This window comes from Octopus bimaculoides, chromosome 3 (assembly GCF_046866305.1).
Source record: "Octopus bimaculoides isolate indiv1 chromosome 3, ASM4686630v1, whole genome shotgun sequence".
NCBI lineage: Eukaryota > Metazoa > Mollusca > Cephalopoda > Octopoda > Octopodidae > Octopus > Octopus bimaculoides.
Genome location: NC_142930.1, coordinates 55,209,063 through 55,229,767, shown reverse-complemented (window position 1 = coordinate 55,229,767; position 20,705 = coordinate 55,209,063). Strand labels below are relative to the sequence as shown.

The following is a 20,705-nucleotide window of genomic DNA, read 5'->3' as shown; positions in this document are numbered from 1 at the left end:
TCAAGTTGATTTGCTGAATACGGGATCTCCGTATTGACGGTTTATTTGTGAGAACGAGAGATACAGTGTATTGCTTCCGTTGGTTCTGGTATTGTTATTGTTGTTGTTGATGCTGTTACTGCTAACCTTTCTTATCTGCTTATCTTTGGAAGAAAAACCTTAATGTGTCTATAGTTACAGCTGTAAACTATTTAACTGACGCTTTCATAGTTCATAAATCTTAGATTTCATATGGGTGATAAACCTCGATGCCTCCATTATTTCGCTTCATTGCTTTCTTTTTTCTGAAACTGTAACAAAATTCAACATCATTACGTGGTTGGTTTCACAGGGTTTATTCAACGTTGTGATGCGTATGAAACACAAATTAAGATAGTAATGCAGAAAACGAAAGAGAAGGGAAATTAATTAGGAATATGTTTAGAAAAACTTAGGGAAAGGGAAACTGTTGAGTACGGTTATCGAGTATAAGACCATAAAAGAAAGGAAGACTAGATAAATGATAAAGAGGATTCACGTCTATAATCAGAAAGTAAAAAGAATAGAAAAGTTATACAATTACAATGATATACAATTGGTGATATATTTGTGTGTGTCTGTGTGTGTACACAAACACACATACACAAACACACACACACATATATATACATATATGTGTATATATGTATGTATATGTATATATATGCATTTATATGCATATATATTATGTATATATATATATATATATACATATGTATGTATATATGTATATATATATGTGTGTGTATGTATGTATGTATGTATGTATGCAGGTATGCATGTGTCTGTGCGTGTATGCGTGTGCGCGCGCGTGTGTGTGTACAGAGAGAGAGGAAAAAAGAGTGGGATTCTACATATAAAGAATACTGAGAATATAATACATAATTATTCATAACACGTTTATGTTAGCAATTATCATACTACTTATTCATTGCTCATGAGAAAATCGTTTATGCAACATTCTCGCGCGACGTTCACATGAGCGTAATACATGAACGTTGACCAATGAATTTGTACGTTAACAGATGCGTTCTGAGCCACGTTCTTACTTTAAAAACAAACTATCTTCATAACAACGGTCAGAATAGACATAGTTCGCGATACAACTCCACACACTATATACTTTTGAAAATTTAATGTGAAACCGGTCAAGTGTATTCTTATATTTTAAAATACATAATGGAATATGTGTGTATGTACGTATGTATGTATATATGTATTCTATAATATATATGAATATATAAATGTAGAGAATGAATGTAGATAATATAGAAAATGAAAGAGCCAAGGGTAGATACAATCGATTTCAGGCCTCGTGCTTAGAATAGAAAGGATTATATCATTCCATATCATATCATATTATATTATATATTCTTTGCGCAGCGAAGTGGCAAAGAAAATGCTCTTTACATTCTGAGTTCAAATCCCGCCGAGACCAACTTTGCCTTTCATCTTTACGGGGTCGATAAAATAAAGTACCTATCAATTAATGGTGTCAATGACATCGACAGCCCCTCTCCCTTTAAAAACTACTGGGCTTTGTGCCTAAATTAGAAACTATTATTTAGGCGGTCAGCTGACAGGATCATTAAGACGTCGGAAAATGGCCTGTGGTACTTCTGACTCTTTATGTTCTAAATTCATATCCCACAGAGGTGTACTTTGCTTTTATCCCACCGAGGACGATCGACTTAAGTACCAGTCGAGTTCTGAGATCGATAGTATCGACTAACCTCTAGTCCCTCATAGTTGCAGACTGCGTGCTAAAATCAAAAACAATTAAATTTTATAATAGGTACAAGTATGGGTGTACGAATAAGAAGTTCGCTTCGCAGTTACACGGTCTTGGGTTTAGTACTATTGCGTGACACTGAGCGTGTCTTCTACTATAACTCCTGGCCGACTAATACCTTATGAGTAGATTCAGTAGACAAAAACTGTATACGTGTCTATCGAGAAAGTGTGTGTGTGTGTGTGTGTGTGTGTGTGTGTGTGTGTGTGTGTGTGTGTGTGTGTGTGTGTGTGTGTGTGTGTGTGTGTGTGTATGTGTTTGTCCCCCACCGCTTAAAAACCTGTATTGATTTTGCTTACATTCCATCAAAGAACGGGATCCTCGACACCACCTCGTAATCCTTAATGGCCTCACCTACCCTCTGTAAGTGTTCGACCCCGTATACGATGATGGTGGTGTAATCCACATAGGCCGTAACCGACTTCCCTTAACCCAGATCATGCGGGACGCCCATCATCTCCTCCAATTTCCGCAGTAAAGGCTCAAGAGCCAATACATACAAAAGAAGGAGAGGTGGTATACTTGGCGTACCAAGCGCTTGATGCAGAACGGTTTCGAAAAGAACGATCGAAATGATGTTGCTATACAAAGCGATGATCCAACTACGGAAGGTCGGGCCCAATCCGACCGCCGCGTGGATTAACACCATGTACCGATGGTCACCCCTATCAAAAGCTTTAACTTGGTCTAAATGGACCAATGCCCCACCCTTGCCAGGTATCCTGTTCACCCTCTCTAAGGTATAGCGTTATAGTGTATAACGTGGAGATTGTCGTATATGGATCTGCCGAGAATGACACATGTTTGTGCCTCCCCAACGAGTCCACCAACGACATGCGCCAACCTTTTTGCTAATACCTTGGTCAAAATCTTCAGCTCTGCGTTAAGCAGAGTGTTGGACCGAAAATTATCAAATAAGTTCCCCTTGTTTGGGTCCTTTCTGAGCTGTGGCGCACAGATCTGGATTTAAACCCATTCTGCTGCCAGTTGATGAAGACACATGCCAGTAGGTGTCCAAACAAATCTGGCATACTATAATATAGCTCGTAGGGAAGATCAGCAAGCCCCAGTGACTTGCCCCCGCTGCAGTCCGACAAAACTTGGAACGCAGAGCCAGACCTCAGTGCCTTGTCTAGAGCCTTAACTAAAGCCATTTCTATTCTATTTTTCTTAGCAGCTATATCTAATAGACTCAAGCTTAATGGTTCTTTTGAGGGCATAGCACCATTTGCTATTTATGATGGTTCCTGTCTACAGATTTTTCTTGAGCAGAACTGCGACACCACTCCCTCCTCCAGGTTGGCGTAGAGAAATAAATTTCTCGTAGCCGTTTAGGAGGCGGGAGAAAAGCCCCGCAGTCCACTCAGTCTGGTTTCCATGGCAACTATTACATCCAATCTATGCAGTTGAAAAGAATCTAACAAAAATTTCCTAAAGGCATTTTTATCTTTTCTACTGCCGGTTTAGATAGACCATGGATAGCAAGGAGCGCATCGTCCCTATAAAGACCGTCGGATACATTTGGGAAGCTACTTTTAATTTGAGAGAGGAGATATAGGCCCACCAAATCCGTCATCTGTGCGGAATCGGATGACCCCATAGTTATATCAAAGTAGTCCGTAGATTCATCACAGGTAGAGCACCACAAAGGGAGTTTGACCTTATTTTTAACGATAAATATAATCCTATCGATAATACATTTGCTAACTTTGCCCAAATCAGATTTAATTGATTAATATTGTTTTACGGATCCGAAACTCCGAAAAGAACGGAAGGCAAAATGAACCCCGATATGATTTGAACTCAGTAAGTAAAGAAGTATAAATAAATACAACAAAGAATTGCATTTGCTCCGACTAAAATATCGATTTCCTACATAATCACAATACCTCAAATTTAAAAGGCAAATAAAACGAGATTTATGGCATTCATTAATTGTTACAAGAACATTATCGGATTAATTACATAAAGAGAATTGTCTACAACCAAATATTGTAGCCATTTCACAAGCGTTGCTCCATCATGATCTTATCACTATTCTACGAAACTTGGCTATAACATTGCTGTAGAGTTGCTGATAAATAAGTATAATACACATTCATTATATAGTAGCTCTCTGTTCGTCAACCTCTTTCCAACCACATTATATTAGATTGCATAGCTGTGCCGTTATTGCCAGGAAACTATGTACGACAGCAACAGGAAGTAGAAAACATTGCCATTACTTAATTAAAACAAATAGCAAGAATTAAACTGTCTACTTTCACTTTAAGAATATCTCAAGTGATAGTGAACTTGTTTTACCGATTGATTCAAACGGAAAAGAGTGCTTCATTGATAAATATGTACACTACTAGAATTTTTGAGCTCATGCTAACCACCTCATATAGTTATCGTCTCACAAACGAATCGACTATTTATTGAAGAATTAGGTTCATATCTTGTCAATGTTAACTTAATTCTAAGTTACAGTTGTAGGGGTGTTTAATGATACTGGTGAATCGATAAGATGCCAGGCTAGCGACTAAAAGGTCATTTTCCTTATCAAATATAATTAACTGTTATCACATTAAACTACGCAGCTCTGTGCATTTACTATGTAATATCACTCAATATTGTATGTAGTAGGAATACTGTGTAAGTTATGAATGTTACAATAGCGGAGGTTGTTTGAGTTCATATTCTATCAAGAATAAAACTTGAAGAAGAATGGGTTTCGACAGAATGGCGTGTCCTTTATAAGCGACATAATGAAGATGTTAACTTCAAGTAGTTCCCTTTAACTATGAATTATAGAGTCTCCGCATAACAGTTTTGTTTACTTAATATCTTTAAATAAGTAGTCGGAGAATTGCAAATGACCTAGTCAATATAAGTGGTTGTTCGTATTTTGTAACTGGTGTAATTTTGAGTTCATAATTTTCAGATAAATGGAGTAACAAACCCACTAATCTGAAAATAAATATCACAGAGCAATAATGTTGATAGCTGCTGGAAAAGACAGCATAATAAACTAGAAGAGTTTTTCTGGCTTGCAATATTGTGTTCAAATTCTCCTACAGGCGTGTCCACAATAATGATTTGAATCCACATCTGTGTCCCCAAATATCCTATAACAACTTTCGAGATTGGGAATCGACTGGTTTGCCACCTTTCCGACTTAAATTTAACAACGGCTTTAACTAATAATCAATAAAGCAATTTTGTTAACCTTCAAAATTGCTTGATTTTAACCTAATTTTATACTTTTTTAACCTTATCTTTTAACTTTATTAGCAGATTTTAACGTCAAACCTTATTATTATTACAATTAAACCTTGGGAGAGGCATTATGCCGGTAATAAACACACGCACTGGTTCAGTCCTTTATTAATTTATATAGTTTTTTATTAAATTATTTCATTGCACTCTTGCAATCTCTTCAGTAACTTGTCTCTCCACTTCCATTTATTTCGAATGTATGATCTGGCGTTGTTTTGGCGTTGTTTTGGCGTTGTTTCGAAACTGTTTGGTATGAGCATGTGAGTGTGTGCAAGCTCGTATGTGTGCACGCTCATATGTGTGCACGCACTTATGTGTTCGTGCTTATATGTAAGTATGTGCTTCCATATGTGTGTTTGTAACAATTTCGTTTATATCAGATCAGATAGAGACTTTTTAATTAATTTATTTACGTTCATATTCCGCATCATATGTGTGAACAACACATGCAACCATGGGCAATTGTAAGGCCCTCATCTACCTGTATTTGGTGTTTAAAATTGGTTGCGTTTCAGTTATTATTATTAATAAATCCATAAACATTAGGGGGTTCACTCTACCTGCGATTACTGTATTATATACGAGTATTGTCAAAACAAATTTTAAAAATTAACTATTGTGAAAATTTGTGATAGTACAATATGATATAACGCTTTATATTTGTAGGCAAAACATTCCTGTATTTTGCAAGGATTTTTTTCAACATTGAAAAACTACACTCTATAGCAGCTGATGTCACTTGATATTGTATCAGATCATAGGGTGAAATCTTGGTGTTCATTAGTTAAATTATCAAATTGATTTAGTTTTTATAGAACCTAAAATCTATGTTATTTATAGATCCTTTGAGGCTTTTGTAAGTATCGTAGATGGTGAAGGCTGTTAACTCAGCTTTCAAATTCAACTCTTAACTGCAGATAGTCTGAACAGATTTGTGTGGGGTTAGTCCTGATCTCAGGATTTCGCACAGCTACTTTCGCTCTCTACACCAAAATGCCTTCGTCTTAAAATTTTTGTAACTGCTGCAAGATTCTAGTAATCCAACTAGTTACACCACCTAATCACAGTTGGCTGAGTGAAGTATCCGATTGTTTTCGATTGCTCTCAACTATGTTTGCTTTTTACAGTAGCAGTCTTGACGGTGGCAATCAAACAATTGACTAAATAATAGAAAGCCTTTATTTTTAGACCAGTGTTGCTGTAGGTGGGACAGCAGGTTACATGGAAGAATTTAGAGTTCACAACTTGCACTGTTTCTCCAGCATCTAACATACAATGAGCAGTATCAGACAACTATGAGAACATTTTCTCTTAGAACCGCCATACTGCTTAGCGATCTGAGCGGTAACTAAAGCAAACATTCTATAAAGAACATGTTTTGAGGATTTTTAAGTGAACCAAGTACATTAACATTTTGTTTTTATCAATCTTAATTTCAATAAACGGTCGTAGTCTAATGACTGGAACAAATAAAAGAAAAATTTTAAATACATTTTTTGATCAGGCATGCAGTTCTTGCAGTTATCAATCATATTTGCACTAAGTATATTTTCGGCACGTAGATTGAGATGGCAGTGTTTATTAATAGAATCAAAGAGACTACTCAAATTTAGATTAATGAGCATGTGAAAAGGAATGTCGGCCTCAAGAAACGCTTTGGTCACCATTGTGTCCCAAGATTTATCGTTTTCGATAAATTAAAATGATTTGATAGACGGTGGGTGTTCAATTTTAGTAGTCTTTTAAAGATAGTTTTGATGCTTCTTCTCGTTCAACAAAATGTCTTTTATCGCATTTAACATCGACGAGGCACAGTCTGCTGCGTAATTGGTTATTGTGAGTCAATACAAACTCTTTTGAGAATTTTTTTGTAAACTCAAGGGTTGTTGCCTCCTGACATTTTTTGGCTATGGCATCTGAGTTAATAATAAGAAAATCATATTAATCAAATTTATAATTATTTGAAACAGGAACTCCATAACCAGCTTCAAAAAGATCTAGCAACGCAACAGAAAAAGAAAACTATTCAATTCAATTACCCTCAAATTTACATAATAGTTACCAAATTTAGACGATACATAAAAAAGTATATATCGAAATGTTATTGCAAAACAGCTAGCATAGTGTACATTTAAGTATTATGAAAACAATAGCAAAGAAAATAACTTATTTTCTATGGTAACTTTAAAATTCCTAAATAACAGGTGCAAATAATTAAAACTGTAAGTAAATACACTTACAATTTGATGATATTAAACAATTCTATTCTTAAAGGGGCATGTTTCATGAATTGGAGAAAAAATGCAAATAATCAATATTAGCGGTTGGTATCGATCACCAATAACTAATATTGGTAAAAGTACTTTGAAGTCGGAAATCTGTCTTAAGAAAAACTATACAGACATGCTAGACTTTTGCTTATGTTCAGATGACTGGACACACATAGTGTCAAATAATTTTCAACATCGAGGGGTAGGACAAGCTATACAGTATGCTAAAAATATTTCCGCAGTGGTAGTCCAAAATAACAGCTCTACTGAAAACTAGCAGAAATATATCAAATTTAAGTTTAATTATTACATATATATATATATATATATATATATATATATATATATACATAATACATATATTTAAAATTTGTATATATATATCTCAATGATTTTATTCTGTTCAGTATCTAATTTTCTTTTCAGTAAAATTTCATTTCTTTTAAACTTTATTTTAACTTTATTAAAGGGGTTTTAACTTTATTAGTTTTAAAAATTGATTAATACGATGAATAATTGTTAAACAAAAGCTTTCAATCTTTTGTTTTATCTTTGAAACAAACGTTTTTTTTTTTATTAATTAATTGCCTTAATAATAAATCTTCGTCTTCCTGCTTCTCTGTTACAATGTACCACAAAATTATTTGAACTATTTAGCATTTTTTAATGTGTTTAAACCTTACGAAAAATAAAAGCATTTTTGTTAGTATTCAGGACTGAATTTACCTGCTCAGTATGATATTTGTGGCAAACTCCTGAAATGCGTTTCGACTCCTGTTGAGCTTCATTCAGTCTTCATAATTACATTCTTTTTCTTTTTGATAAAGAATTAGGACATTCCTCACCCTCAGTGTCTTCTTCATATTCCTTGGAATATGGTACATATGAGTAGAATCATTCAGTCTTTCATATCACAGTAGTATTCCATTTTCTTTTTGCCATCAGTAATAAGTGCAAATCATCCAACCGGTTTCATTTGAAAGTATCTACTGTCGCTCGATCTGCTAAAAAATAATTTTTCTTAAATCACGCCTTACCATCTTAAAAAGAATGTATTTATTGATATAGTCATAAAAATATTGTTTGTAAAAATTGAATGGTTTTGGTTAGAAAGTTTCTCACCATATTTCTACTTGAACAAGGCTTAGGCAAAACCAACAGCTCTATATACATTATAAAAAGACAGTTTTAGATGTAGCTCAATGAATCATTGTGAGATGTTCTATTTTTTTCACTTCAACTAAAATTGACTGCTGGTCTACTTGGAAAACTTCCAGTAGACAAAGTTATCCGTCTACGAAGCATTCTAGTGTTATAGCAACTATACTTGTCTACATACATTACCGTTGCATGTTAGGTAAAATTACTTTGAATGAGAATCGAAACTTAATTCAGGACAGGTTTATTTAAGAAACTATTCCCAAATCACCATGCCAGCCGAATTCAAAAAAATATACTAAACGACAACACAGCATTCCAAAGTTGTTTCAATCTGAGTAAGATATGATTTTAGTAAATATATTTGCTAAAAGATTATATGCCTTTCTGCAATTCTTGGCATAAGGCCAGAAAATGCGAAGAGGAATAGTCGACTAAATCAACTGGCATTCATTTTATCAATTCCGAAAAGATGAAAGACAAATCACCGCTAGCGTTCAAATGAGATTTAGTAAATGTATATACATTTTTAGATAATATACGCTTCTTTGCATTTATTGGCGTAAGACCATGAATTGAATCAACCCTAGTTCTCGACTGACATTTATTTTTATCAATTCTGGAAGGGATGAAAGACAAATATCAACATAAGTGCGATTTGAAATCACAATGTAAATATATAGGCGCGGGAGAACTTGTGTGGTAAGTGGCTTGCTTACTGCGCATGTGTGAGTTGGTTGCTTCCACATTGAATGCTGTCAAGACGTGCTTTTGCAGCCGTCTTGAAGTGAAGAAATTTGAAAGCGCAACTATAAGGTAAGACATTTGTTTTGGGGGCAGTCAGTGGTGGTTTGTTTTTTGTCGTTATTTTTTTTTGCGAACAAGAAATTCCTACTGAGTTCCGAGGCATTTGTCTGCCAATAGTTGCGCTGTTTCACTTAATTGTGAGAATTGTTGTTTTGGGGGCGTATCTCACCTCCAAAAATAGTGGAATTTTTTCGCCAATTTTTGGTGAAATTTATGGAAGCTGTGTTCCTATTGTTTTTTGGTGTACCAGTTGGCCTAGAGTGCCTAGTGGCCAGAAAATTTGTGTCTGTTGTGTTTTTGAACTGTTTTTCTTCTTGTGACTTTCGTTTTGAACTTTTTCTTGAACTGTTTTCTCCTTCTTTTTTTGTGACTTTCTTTTTTCTTGAACTGTTTTCTTTCCTTTTTTTTGTGACTTTCTGTGAACTTTGTTTCCTTCCAAGAACATGGCGAAAAAACAAGAGTGGGTGAAAGATTTGGAAGAGAGGACGGTGGTATTGAGGACATACTCCAAGTCGCTCGACACCATCGCCTTCTTCAAAAAATCAGCATAGAGAGAGAGTTGGCGAAGTATATGCCAACTATAAAATTTATTTCCAGGGGTGTCAAATATGCGACGGTGTGGTTGCTATTTGACACCCCTAAAGAGACTCGCAGTTTTGCGAGTCACCCCTTAGAGAGCGAAGAAATATTGTTTCTTCCCACGTATTGTGGGAAGAAGTTGACAAGGGCTTGGGCCTGCGGTTTGCCACCCGGAATAGAACCCGAGTGGATAAAAGACACTATCCGCCGGAGTCTGAGTGGCAGCGGAGCCAAGCTCCTCAATGTCAAAATTTTGCCTGCGGCTGATTGGGTGGGATCAAAAGCGGTTTTGACCCTGTGGACCCAATTAGCCAAGAATCTGGTTTTTCCTGATTTTTTTTAAATGGCCGGTTCTAGGTATCGGGTGATTCTTGAGGGACGCCCCCCTTCCCAGTGCTACCTGTGCCTGGAACCAGGCCACATTAAAAAACTGTCCCCAGGACCAAGGTAAGGTCCTGGGACAGTTAGTGATGGAAGAGCCCCTACCTCCTCCTTCGGAGGGAGAGATGGAGGCAGTGAAGCCCCCCCCCCCAAAAAAAAAGGGGGAAAGAAAGAAGGTGGGCAACCATTGTTGCTCACCGAAGGACCCCATGGTTGCGGGAACGAGGGAAGATCCTCCGGTTAAAGCAGAGGAACTACACCCTCCCGTAGCAAAGGGAAGAAAAAGAAGAAAAACGGGACAGTGCCAGTGGTTAATACACTGCCGGCATGTTCCGAAGCCCTGTCGGTGGCACAATTCCCACCGACGGTGGAAGTTGTAGCCTCGACCTAATGGAGGAACCATATTTGGCTTTCTCTAGAAGGTGAGAGGCGATGGAAAAGCTTTTTAAAAAGCTTGCCAGAGGAGGAGACATAACCTGCAATGGACTCCTTCCCTGTGGATGTATTCCACTTCCGATCGAGGTACCCTTTTCTAGCACTATCGGAGTACCTGAGTGACACTTCGGGCCGGGTCGGGTGCCGGTGGGGCGGAAAATTGTAAGAGAATGAGTGCCTCATATTGAAAAGGCATGTGGCCCATGAGAAAAACTGTAAGAGGCCAAGTGCCTCATTTCAAGGACATGGTGTCATTTGTGGTAAGAGGATTAGTGCCTCATTGTAAGGACCTTGAGTCCAAAAGAAATATTGGTAAGAGGTTTATTGTCTCAAATTGTAAGTTCATAAAAGAACAATGTTTTAGAGAAGCAAAGATCTGCAGGTGTCCTCTGCCTTCCCTCATTAATATCACCCTGTTCATTATTCATCTCATCTCATTAATGTCCTTGTCCAGCCCGCAGCTACTCCATCTGTGTACGGCTTTCATAGCCAATAAAATGAAATAAAGTAGCTTGCTTACCAACCACATGGTTCCGGGTTCAGTCCCACTGCGTGGCACCTTGGGCAAGTGTCTTCTACTATAGCCTCGAACCGACCAAAGCCTTGTGAGTGGATTTGGTAGACGGAAACTGAAAGAAACCCATCGTATATATGTATGTGTGTGTATATGTTTGTGTGTCTGTGCTTGTCCCTCCAACATCGCTTGACAACCGATGCTGGTGTGTTTACGTCCCCCTAATCTTGCGTTTCGGCAAAAGATACCGATATAATAAGTACTAGGCTTACAAAGAATAAGTTCTGGGGTCGATTTGCTCGACTAAACGCGGTGCTCCAGCATGGCTGCAATCAAATGACTGAAACAAGTAAAAGAATAAAAGATTATGTGAATGAACAAATATTCTAATGATTCTACTGACACAACATCCTTGTAATCAATCTAATATTGATTTCTAGTATGATTCCGCCGAGGTCGACTTTGATTTTCATCCTTTTAGGATCGATAAAATAAATACCAGATGAGCACTAGGGTCAATGTAATCGTCTTAACCTCTCTTGCGAACATGCTGGCCTTGTGCTAAACTTTGAAAGCAATATTGATTTCTAGTCTAGACATAAGGTCATACATTTTTGGGAAGCTGTACAGACGATTAAACGAATACAGTTACTTGACTAGAAAATTATTTTATCGATCTCGGCATATGAAAGGTAGATTTGACCTCGAGGAATGGGATGGGTAATGTGAATGCCGAACATAAAGAGGTGTAACTTAATACTGCATTTATACTTTATTCGACTGATTCTACTAACTTACTGTCTTCCTAGTAATTATACAATATTAAAATGTATTCTGCTGTGATGGCATTCGTTATATAGTCGAGCGCTTTAGCGACATCATAAATATATTTCATAAAAATTGCTGATATTTCAGACAAATTAATTTAATCAGAATCGTTTATGTGATTAAGAACTGTCACCGACTTCACCACTCCTCTTTGTCTTGTGTGACAATAACTATAGTGAATAATTATTATTGATTTCTTACTTTTGCAAAATTGAACAAAATGCCTCGCAAGGGATGGAAGCACTGGCAGCGTAAGTTAAGTTCTTGGCAGTGTTGTCGTTTAGTCCTAGATTATCTCTGATCGAGCAGACCTACAACGAACGGCTTTAAACAACTAGAATCATTCTCTTGCTTTTTTTCCTTTTTTTCAGGATAGCTAGAAATATATCATGCCATGTACCTTGCCTATTTTTCAAGATGGTACAGTGAGATTTTAGGGATGTTTGGCTATATATTGCAATCCACTTAGCGAACTTAGTCTGTTAGAAGCTTATCTTTTGTTCACGTTACGATTATAATTATGACAAACCAATGACCGACCAGAAGTAACTGCCTAATCTCTCCACATAGCAATCTACCGCCTTAAAATGTAAACACTGGATAATACAGTTCAAGAGACATTATGTCTGGAAAAATTTTCTTGGCCGCAATATTTTTTATCCTAGAGCTGCACTGTTAGAACTAAAGTGTAGTTAAATAACAACAACAATCTTACTGCTGTAGATGAACGACATTGTTATCGAATGACGTATTAAGAAAGGTTTAAAAAACAACACAACACTGCTAGAGTCTATACTTAATAGTTATAATTAGACACAAAATTTATTTAATTCTGTGGTTCATTAACTTTCTGTTCACAGTTCAATTTTTGCAACAAAAAAACTGTTTGATGATGGTGGGAGTGACGTTAAGGTTTATAAAAACTCGACATGATGTAAATTTTGAATAAATAAACACAAATCTTAAGTGGAAATGAAATAGTTTCTGATTCAGGAACATGCCCTGCAATTCGAGAGGAAGGTATTAGTCGATACCATCAGGCCCATTGCTAAACTAGTACTTTACTTTATCGACCCCCGGGGGGGGGGGGATAAAAGCAAAGTTGACTTCAAAAGGATTTTAACTCAGAGTGTAGACATCCAGAAGAAATGTTGCAAAGCCTTTTTCTGACGTTCTATTGAATGTGTCAACTCGCTGCCCTAAAGTTGAAATAAAATAACACCCACTAAATCACACGACACAGAAATTTGTCGTATCCTACATTAGGCCTTTGACTAAAAGGTCTAATATATTTAGCGGGCTTCCACACTGTTTCCTACTACCCCGTTACCCTCACAAGATTCGTGTCGACCCGAGACGCTGGTATAAGACACCCAAAATGCCATGTGATGGAATGCTACTCGAGATTATATGATTGTGAAGCGAATTTCTGAATCACTTAGCTATTCTTGAATCCATTTACAGAAATTTATGGAGCGAAAGCCTCGGCTAAATGAAACTTCAGAAGATACGTTAACACTGAATACAACCAGCAGAAACTTGCCCTTTCAACTTAAACTTAATTTCCTTCGTAATTAGAATTATGTAATTCCATTTATGCATTCTGTTATCAAGGAGCCATTTATAACTAAATCTGCAGTTCTCTTCAATGATGTAAGCCTACATACTTTCATGTTTTCTAGTCATTAATACGATGAAATGCATTTCCTATAACATTTCAGTTATGCCACGAATAGAAAGTCACCTTCAGCTGCATCTATTAAAAGATTATCTTTTACCTTATAATGTATTATTCTAGATAACATTAGGTAATACTAGCATACATTTCGATGTCATCAAATTAAAACAGAACTTTTTACTGAATATTAGTTCAATGTTTAAGTGTTAGATATTCACATATTAACTTCGTTTCATTAGATTTTAATGCTTCGTAACCCATAATGGAAAGTTGAATCAACACAGAAAACTTTGTCCTTACGTTCTGTGTTGAGGGCAAGTAAACTTGCACAGACCCATCCTTCTCTGTGCTATTAACTACATTCATAATTGTTCATAGGATGAATAGTAAAATATCAGGACAAGGAATTGAATCTGTGTCTTAGATTTCAATTATAATAAGGAGCTGATCACACTTCTCCGGCCTCGTTCGTATTCTATCGATTGCTGTCCGCACAACAAATTAATATTATACAAGTAGTCTTAATTAGACAATCCTTTTACTGGCTATCGCATTTCTTATTTCCGTCACATATTTTAGATCCACTGCATTTTGTGAAGAACAAAATTAATCTCTCTATTTCGATATAACTCTAATCTATCGCTTAGGATAATCATAATTAAGCTGATTCTTTAAATCTAAATCGGTTCAAATAATCGGATATTAGTTTACTGTTGAAAGAGAAATTGCGTAAAGGTGGCATAGACGCTTACAGTGAATAAATGCGCAACTGGATGCTTTACTGTATATAAGCTCGATTGCACAATATCCTGAGTTTAAATACTTCCAAAGAGAATTTATCTTTGCATTCTTTGATAATTCTTATTTCCGTAATCCATTCGGTTGTTGAATTCTTTTGAAGACATAATTAATTCGGTGATCCAAGGAATAATAAATTATAATAATTTCTCGCTGCCTTCTCCAGAAAAATATATAAGCTTATGCTTAAAATTTAACAAGGAACTAGTGAATTATATTTTACTCCAGTTTCTTATGGCTTGAATTTTATCAGTTTATCATACCTATTTACAGTTTATATATATATGTGACCGCGTGTGCAAATTTGGCGATTATCTTTCTCCGTGTTCCCTTCTTTGGACTTTTCCTATATTTCTGACGAAGATCTCCGATCGAAACGTTAAATCCTCTTTCTTTTCTTTCCTTTCCTTAGCGTCCGATAACACTGTACTTTTTCCACGTCCTCGCGTTGTTTTTTCACGTTTTTTTCATGTTTTTTCTTGTTTGTTCGTGTTTAAATTGACTATATATATATATATATATATATATATATATATATATATATATATATATATATATTTAATCAAAAGATTAAATGTGGTACTTAAAATGTTTGTGGCACCAGAATCTGGTAGGGTAAAAACCAAAAACAAAATCAAGAGATTTGGTGAATAAAATTTGAAGAAAAGCAACAAAAATGTATTAGGTTATAGCAGTACGTACGTTTCGTACAAAATTCATTTATTTATGTAGTGAGAACACCACATAAGATGTGCAATGAAAATGTACTCCTCAGCCGCATAATGGAAGTTCATTTCAGAAAGTCATTTTGTAAATGTGTGCAAATACAAGAGTAGGAGATGAAGAGAATACCATCTTGACTGGGCTGTTAATCAAGTCTAGTCACTAGACTTGATTAGACTATTGATTAACGGCCCAGTCAAGATGGTATTTTCTTCATCTCCTACTCTTGTATTTGCACACATTTACAAAATGACTTTCTGAAATGAACTTCCATTATGCAGCTGAGGAGTACATTTTCATTGCACATCTTATGTGGTGTTCTCACTACATAAATAAATGAAGTTTGTACGAAACGTACGTACTGCTATAACCTAATACATTTTTGTTGCTTTTCTTCAAATATATATATATATATATATATATATATATTATTATTATTATTATTATCATTATTATTATTATTATTATTATTATTATTATTATTATTATTATTATTAAGTTCGTACAGTTACGTTTAATTATCATAATAAAACAGTACATGTATCTATCAATAACAAGCCTGTGGATTTGTTACATGCGTATTTTATATATATATTAGAATTTGCTGTCTTGTCATTCATGTTCATTTAATAGAACCCAGTAACATACTACGTTCGTACTAACTTTACTTGTTCCGATGTAAAATAAATCAATAACCCACAGCAAGAGTAGAATATAAACTGATATGCTAATTCTTTCTTCTGCTCATTATGGCAAAGTTATTATTAGACGAAAGTAAAATATTTTGATACCGCAGAGTTGAAGTATTTTAAATGTGGGTGTGCGTGTGTATCTTCCCAGGAGTTGTGTGTGTGTGTACGCGAGCACGCACGTGTGTGTAAATAAGCTTTAATTTAAATTAGCATTTTCATTACGTGCGATGTATTTGATTTTAGACTAATTTTCAGTTTCATCATGTCACATTTCTCTCGAATCGTATTGATAGGAACAGGAATAATTTTCGAAGCTTTCGCTGTTATTGTTTGTTTTACATGATTATTTATTTATATTTTGGGTGTGGGGGTGGATGTCTCTCGGTAACAATTTAGCCCCACTTTGATTTTGAGAAAGTTAAACTTTTAGTCTAATTGTCTTCTAACGAGTTGAGTTGAAATTAGAAGTGTTCAAATAATCACTGCAGAACAAATTACTGGATAGAAAAAAATAATGATGAAAATTGAAGAAAGGTTGAAGAAAAATTCATAATCTTCCGAAGATAAAAATAGTAAATATTTTCTTACATTTTCGCTGATAAAAAAAAATAACACTTTCTTGAAATGTAGAAAAACTTTAAACCTTTCATTTGAGAAGAAAAAAGAACAGACTTGTGTTGATAATTTTTATGTCTTTATTTTTAGGGGGTGGTTGTATTTGTGGAATAATCTTGCTCTACGTTTCCAGTCTAATCACGTATAAACATATTTACTTCAGGAATAACATTGATTTCTTGCTTTACTGTATGTCTAGGAAAATGTTGACTGAATTAGTTTGCAAATTCTGTTCACCAAGGCCTTTCTTATCTACCACTAAGCCAAGAACGACACTACTGCTAATTTGTTGATTATGCATGAACCTCTAGATGGGTGAGACATCGATATGATAGGATGCTAGGCAACCAACTGGCCGATCTATAGTTTGTATACACGGTCAGTATTATTTAGCTTTAAACGATTCTAAATTGAAAACACCTTAATTGTAAGCAAATACGAGTGGTCTTGATCGTTTTATTTTGTTATTTGACTTTTTTTAGTTATAATTAAAGAAGTGCTTTTATAGGCATTTCAAAACTAGGTGTTATGAATAATTATTTGAAGTAACAGGATTATTATAAATAAAAAAATAAATAAAAATTTACTTTCTTTGGATGGCAATACTGAGTTCTTCACGAATGGAAAACTTATCGGGCTTCATTCGCATTTTATATAACCACGTGATTCTATGGCAAACGCCATAGTTTCCACCCATCAAATAAGAAAGAATTTGTGAGTAGGAAATTAAAACAAAATATCAGTGAAACTACTGCATCTTTCTTATTGAATTCGGACAACGATACGCAGAGAAAAAAGATGAGGACCACCAAGCAGCATCAGCAGCATCAGCAGCACACAAGGCGTTTATAGACCTTCCCAGACTAGTGAGATCAGTCATAATTTAGTTGAAATATATTCGTAGGTTGATATCTGCAAAAAAATATAATTAAATTAAATACAATAAACTAAGTTGTATGGAATTCCAGAAGACTGCATTTCTAAAGAAATGTTTTTAGAAAATGGGTAATATGTGGCTTACATCCGAGAACTTGCATTAATATTAGTTTCAAATTTTGGCAGAAGACCAGCAAGTTCAGGGATTGGGGTATGTCAATTACGTCGACCTCAGCACTTAATTCTTACCTTCTTTTTTTTTTTACCCGGAAAGAATGAAAGGCTAAGTCGGTCTTGGTGGAATCTGAACTCAGAACATAAAGACGGACGAAATGCCACTAAGCATTTTGTCCAGCATGCAAATGATTCTGCCAGCTTGCCGCCCAAGAGAACTTGTATTAATATCAATGTTTCACCGTAAGTCGGTGAGGTGACAGAATCGTTAGCATACCGGACAAAATGCTTAACGGCATTTCGTCCATCTTTACGCTCTGAGTTCAAATTCCGCCGAGGTCGACTTTGCCTTTCATCCTTTCAGGATCGATAAAGTAAGTACTAGTTAAGCACTGGGATCGAGTTAATCAATTTATTCTCTCCCCCGAATTTACTGGCCTTTTGCCACAATATTAACAATACCACAGAAAAGTGATGAAATATTCAATTTGATAAAATATTGAATTACTAGATAAGATACTGGCATTTAATACATCCCACAGTTGATGTTTCTGCGCTGCCTTAGCTGACCTTTCTGAGAGAAACATACACCAGAGTGTTCTGAAAAATTATTGAAATATCATCTGCTCATGAAAGACGTTAGTTAAAGCTGGTTTAAACGCTAGCCTTACAGATCGTTATCACATGAAAGTTTTAATATTAGGATAAAACTAATATTAAAGGTATCTCTACCTAGCGCATTTTGATTCTATTGTAACCCTTTTATTTATGATATAATGTCATTCATAATATAATCTTATTTTTAATCAATGGAAAAATTAAGGCGGGATTGATGGAGAATGTAATATAAAACAAAAAAAAACGGAAGAAAAGAAAATGTTGGCAGAAGAAACTAACTACCTGTATAATACCACTGGCAAAAGATCCTTTTTCAGCTGATTCGAAAAACATAATATGATATTTAAAAATAGAGTAAAGTATTTTCCAGGCAATTCAATTTTCAATTAAATTTCTGCTGAGTCACTTTTGCAGAGAAATAGAACAATTGATAACAGACAGGTTGTTCACAAATTATCTTTACAACTTCCACAATTTACTGTATCTATAAGTTGAAATCCGTCGATGCGTTACGTGCTGTCAATGGTACCCGCATGGAAGTCTCCTGACGTTTCTAAAAAAACTTTATTTCTTTGCCTATGTTTTTCAATAAATTCTGCTGAGATATCCTTGTTTTTCATGGTTTTGAGTTTTATTTTTTAGTTTTTTAGTTTTTTTTTTTAGTTTTTTCTAATCGTAAAGGTAACTATGGACACCCATAATTTCATGCTCAGTGGGGTGGAAGAATGAGATTCCAAGACGTTCGCACGAGTGTTGTGTGTTTTGAATAACGTACGCAGCACAAATGAAATTAATTGACTTCTACAAAGGCTAGGGAATACTCCATGAACAAATGTTCACAAGAAATTTTTATTTTTCGTTATTGCACCATTTTGAAACTGCGAGGAGATAACTAGCAATCGTTACTAAATAAAATACCTGTGAGTATTAAAATTAACTTAAATGATTTTACCCATGTGAAGTCTTGTGTGTATGTTTTGAAATCTATATTATGAGACTTAGAAGGCGACGTGCTGGCAGAAATGTTAGCACGTCGGGCGAAATGCTTAGCCATATTAAGTCTGTCTTTACGTTCTTAGTTCAAATTCCGCCGAGGTCGCCTTTTCTTCTCATTCTTTCGGGGTCGATAAATTAAGTAACACTTGCGTACTGGGGTCGAGCTAATTGACTGGACCCTCCCTCAAAATTTCGGGCCTTGTGCATAGAGTAGGGAAAAAAAGGAATATTACGAAACTTAGAACATATTTGACATTTCGATCATGATACGAGTGTTGATTTTGTTGAAAATTAAAAAGTGAAGTAAAAGAAAACTAGATTCCTCTATGTCTTCAATTGCGATGTCATACACTTCATAGAAAATTTACTTTTGAAATAATATAGATATGGTGAGCAATATAGTTAAGTACAAGTTACTATACTTGATGTGGTGATGCAAAAATAATAATTAACTGACAATGTAATCGTATGGAGAAGAAAACTAATTGATGGTAATGAAAATTGGCAAGGGTGAGAACTCACATTTTGCACTAATCGTATTTTGGGTCGATTACAATTTCTGAAGTTTGCTCTTTGGCTCCCTTTGAGATAAATTTTCATTAACGCTCATTATTCATCTTCTCATTACGATTATAATTTCAATTGATTGAAAAATATTTTCGGCTCACTAGCTTAAGTATGGCATCATGCATTTAACTATGTTCCTTATGCAGAAAGCACCCATGGGAAATTTTCCAATATCATAATGAACAATATGGCTTATTAGCAAAAGTAGTATTTTAAAAGACATCGACAACGAAAAAAACAAAACATGTAAAGGTCATCCAAGTAGAGTAAGGAAATTTGTACTATTAAACTGGTGAGAACCAGATGTAAAAAAATGTTAATGAAGCGAGGAGTAAAATGGCGGATTCATCTTACCGAATATAAATCAATAAATGCTAAGGACATTTTCTATTATAAGAATTGTAAATAATCAAACTGTTAAAGATATCTTAAAACGATAAAATCTAAGATAAGGAGCTGAACAACAGTACTTAGTATCTCAAAATTAACGCTCAACTTCTGATCAGGAAGGCTTATGATCAAATGCATTCTACGTATGATCATTCCGCATTTTTGTATCAACACATAGGGTATGATTTGAGTGTATATGGCTGTTGTTTATACTTCAGCGACAATGCAGAGCTCTCATGCTGACTGCAAGTAAACTATTCAAGAAAGGAGAATGTGTAAATACACACATCAGAGACGGTAGTTTCGTTAGGTATTGCTTCATTACCATTTAGTATTCTCATGTGCATCACTTGGAGACGGATAGCCGTAACGGACAGATTTTCTCTCTGATCAAACTAAATTAGATGTAAGTTGTGCATGTTTTGATGTAAACACTTGTGGGACCGTTTTACACATTCTATAACAGTGTTTTTAAAGGCGTAGTTACAAGTTACACAGGCCAAAAAGGCTAACAACAGTTTCATTCAATGATCAA

The 20,705-nt window shown here is 35.2% G+C and overlaps 1 protein-coding gene across 1 annotated transcript in view; it reads left to right on the top strand.

The window, feature by feature from the left end:
- Positions 1-19,062, top strand: part of LOC149136544 (uncharacterized) — a 151,887-nt gene extending 132,825 nt beyond the window's left edge. Inside the window, exons 7-8 of the mRNA XM_089348993.1 lie at positions 16,749-16,927; positions 18,423-19,062. The gene's annotated coding sequence lies outside the window, so the exon portion shown is untranslated. The remainder of the gene's footprint in view (positions 1-16,748; positions 16,928-18,422) is intronic.
- The last annotated feature ends 1,643 nt before the right edge of the window (positions 19,063-20,705 follow it).